The sequence below is a fragment of the Jaculus jaculus genome, chromosome 11, assembly GCF_020740685.1.
Source record: "Jaculus jaculus isolate mJacJac1 chromosome 11, mJacJac1.mat.Y.cur, whole genome shotgun sequence".
NCBI classification, from domain to species: domain Eukaryota; kingdom Metazoa; phylum Chordata; class Mammalia; order Rodentia; family Dipodidae; genus Jaculus; species Jaculus jaculus.
Genome location: NC_059112.1, coordinates 51,516,125 through 51,520,326, shown reverse-complemented (window position 1 = coordinate 51,520,326; position 4,202 = coordinate 51,516,125). Strand labels below are relative to the sequence as shown.

The 4,202-nt window shown below is 38.8% G+C and overlaps 1 non-coding gene across 1 annotated transcript; it reads right to left on the bottom strand.

The window, feature by feature from the left end:
* Positions 1-239: 239 nt before the first annotated feature.
* On the bottom strand, positions 240-346 carry LOC123453384. The gene has a single exon (XR_006632777.1). It is a non-coding gene; the product is annotated as a U6 spliceosomal RNA (small nuclear RNA).
* Between the last annotated feature and the right edge of the window lie 3,856 nt (positions 347-4,202).

The following is a 4,202-nucleotide window of genomic DNA, read 5'->3' as shown; positions in this document are numbered from 1 at the left end:
CCAACTCACTGGAGGTATCCCATCCCTGGTATTGAAAATTTTCTAACAATGATATGGCTCCTGAGTGTTCCATTGTCCAAACCCAGAGGATTCCATATGAGTTATTTGCATCCTCTTAGATTTTGATTAGCCCTACCTCCACCTTTCCTTTACTCAATCTCTTCCACTGACCTCACTTTGGGCGTTTTCACCCCTATTAATCTATTCTTCTACTTACATATATAAAATACCAACCTCTTAAAAATATATGGAACACCATGAATTTGCATGTCATCCTTGTGCAGGGGCCATGCTAATCTTCTCTGTATCATTCCAATTTTAGTATATGTGCTGCCTAAGAGAGCATGTGTTTTAAATTTTTTGTAAATACAGACTCATGTGTTTGAACACTTGGCACCCAACTATAGGCACTGGTTTGGGAGACTGTGAGGTTTTTAGGAAGTAGAGCTTCAATAGAGGAATTGGGTCACTGGAGGCATGCCTTTAGGTTTATAGGTCAGGCTCAATGCCTGGCCCTTCTTTGGACCCTAGTCCTCTGAGTTATGAACAAGTAGCTTCATGTTGCTACTGTCATAGATAAGCCATCCTCACCATCATGTGTCCCACCATGATGGACTTATTATGTACTCCCAAACCATGAACAACCAAAGTAAAGCCATCCTCTATGAAGTTGGTTCTTGTCAGGTGCTTGGTCATGGCAATGAGAAAACAGTACTAACACAAATGATCTTAGGAACTTGAAGTAGCCTAATCATGGAGGAACTGATGATATGAGCAGCCTGACAACCAGTGCCAGAGTGTGATGGAGGCAGACACTGAGGAGACTTGAAATGTACCAAAGCAGAATACCAGAAGTTTCTGAGAGCACAACACTAAAGTAGACTTAAAACACACTCCCCACAGCTTGGGGAATTTTACAGAAAAGGAGATGAAAGATTGGAAGAGGCACAGAATGGAAGGGACTATCCAGAAGCATTGTGCCTCACCCATCCCTGCACCTTAAAATGACTGACTGATGCTCTCACATCTTACAACTCACAACCCCAAGGGTTGTGCTGAGGAAGTCCTCAGAGGAATGGAGGCAAAGAGGAGCAAAATGATGGAACCAACACATGATCATCATGTGTCCATACAAAGTTTCTGCTTAATAAAAAACAAAAATTCTCTTCCACTTTTAACATTCTAAAGCTCCAAAGGTTCAAACCCATTTTAGCATCTACTAGGAAGTTAATTCATGTAAATAATCAAAATAATAATGGAGAGATCTATGGGTGACATTTTTATTATTCAGTAAGAAATATTCAATCAATGTAACCATTAATAGGAAGATGGTAAGATAAATACAATTTGGTGGAATATTATTCAGCTGTTTAGAACAATCATTACAAATACCATGTTCCCATAAGAAAAATTATGTCAGATAGTATTGAATGAGTTAATAAATCACTATAAAAAAGTACATCTTCACTATGATAGGTAAAAGCCTATGTCTATCTAGAGACAAGGACTGTTTAGGAATAGAAAAATGCAAACAGGTGATTTGTTGAAGCAGAATTCTGGGTTAGTCCTTCTGTTTTAAATCAATTCCATTATTACTGTGATTTACTCCATAAATGGCATCTCTTGTTGGAGGTTAACTAATGTTTCTACCTGATGAATACAATGGGGACTGTGGTAGTTTGAATGAAATGTCCCCTATAGTCTCATGTATCTTGAATACTAGCCCACAGCTGGTGGAAATTTAGGAAGTGGATCCTTGTTGGAAGAACTGTGTGTTCCTAGGGAACAACTTTGAGGCTTATGAGCCTAGTTTGACAATGGCTATCCAACTCACTCATACAACTTCACCTAGAGATGTAAGCCACCTTCCTACTCAGGCCATGTTTTCTCTGCCATGATGAATCTTTATCTAGAGTCTGTAAGTGAGTATAAGCCCTTTCCTAACATCAGCTGATTGCTTGTGGCCTGGTGTTTTGTCTCAAAAAAACAATAGGGGCCACTCCAGTGACTATGAGGAATGAGTTTCTAACGCTCCTTGAAGCACTAACCTGCAAGAAGGAAAATCTCAGATCATTTGGACATGATAATAAGCACATTTCTTTTAGACTTGGACAGCAGTAAAAACATCAATAAGTCCATCAGAGAGATATAAATTAAGAAGTTTGGAGGAACTTCTGACATAGTCCCTATTTATCAAAGGACTTGCTATCTAGTATTAAACACTGATCTGCAAACCTGTTAACTGAACCTAGCATAACAAATCATACAATCCTAGTGAGATGAGATAGCAGAGAGATGACTGGGTGGGAGAAAAGGGAATAAGAAGTGTGCTAACTTTTCTTAAGGATACAACTAAACATAAGACAAGCAGCAACTTAAGGGATGAAAGGGTTATTTGGGCTCACAGTTTGAGGTAGAGTCTATCGTGGTAGGGAAAGCAGGAAGAGAGGCTCACAAACATGGTGGTGGGAGCTCCCACACACACCTGGATAAATTAGGAATATGACACCTGTCAGTATATAATCTCATACTCATGAATATGGGAAATCTTTCTATATAATTTTTCACAATTTTGTCCTTTCCATTATCTTTTTTAAAAATTTCTTATATTAGAGATGGAAGTTCTGGGATTGAGTATCTCACTTTCTTACCATTGCTCCCTTTACTTTTCTTTTTCAATAGTTATTTCCCAAAATTCATATGTTTTTCAATATTTATTTGGAGGTAAGATAATATAAAAATATACTTTCAGACTGGAGAGATAGCTTAGCACTTAAGGCACTTACCTACAAAACCTAAAGACCCAGGTTCAATTCTCTAAGTCTCATGTAAGCCAGATACACAGGTGGCACATGCATCTGGAATTTGCAATGAGTAGAAGCACTGGCACACCCATTGTCTGTCTGTCTGTCTGTCTGTCTCTCTCTCTCTCTCTCTCTCTGAATTTCTTTTCCTCTCTCTCCTTCTCTGTCTCAAAAATAAGTTTTTAAAAAATACATTCCCCTCATAATTCTTTTTGTTTGTTTGTTTTTGTGTTTTGAGGTAGGGTCTCAACCTAGTCCAGGCTGACCTGGAGTTTACTATGTAGTCTCAGGGTGGCCTCGAACTCACAGCAGTCCTCCTATGTCTGCCTCCTGAGTGCTAGGATTAAAGATGTGCACCACCATGCCTGGGCCCTCATAATTCTTAATTGTTCTCATATTCTCTTTATGCATACATCTTGCTGTTATTAGACAGATGGGACACATTCCCTTGTCTCTCGAAAGATATTAGTGGCAAAATTTTAAAAATTCCCCATGCTTGGAGAACTGTTTGTTTCACAGCATACATTATAATAATTGTTTGTGTTAGCTTATTTATTTCACTGGTGACTAACTTTTGTGTGGAAGGCCTAGATCACTCATCTATTTTTTTAAGAGTGAAGCATCAGATATTTTATTGTAATCTGGGTATAGATCTAATTTCTGGATTTTGCTTGGGATAGTGGAAAGACGTGCTATTTTGTTTGATGAAGAGCTTATAAATATGTTTCTAGAGCGTTTTTTTTCCCCTCCAGATATCCATTAGTTTTCCACAAAATAGCCTTCTAATCTGCCCCTAGAAATAGAATTGGGATATAGGTCTGCTACTGGCCATCTTAACAGTGCAGAAAGGGTGCCAATGTGGCAGAGTTCTGATACAGACTTCCCTTAATCCCTTTTGATCTCATGCCACACTACTTGGCTTTCCCTAGGTCTCATGTCTCTGAGAATAGTTTTACTAGTTTAATTCTCAAAGAATGACTTTTGGTCTCCTGTGTGAGAGTAAAAGGCAATGAAACACTTCTGGCAATAAAGAGTTAGGACAGGTCTGAGCCAGAAGACTGCCAATCACACTGTGTTAGACTGTGCCTCCGACCTTCCAATGCCCCTGGCATTTTCCTGCAGAGCCTCTCAGAGTATCCATGTGAAATTCATCTGCAGGCACTTATGTGGGTAGATTCCCAAATTTGCTAAATTGTTTGTCATACTTCCATCTATTTTCTGACCTCAGAAAAGAAGTTGAATGATTCTATCCATTCTTGACTCCCCTACTATTATTTTTATCCTTGAATCTCAAGATCTTTACTCAGATGCATTTTACGTGTCGGGGGAGGGAGATTAGTCTACATAGACAATGTACTGTGTCTAACTGGAAGCCTAATGTCAATTTGAAAGGGACAA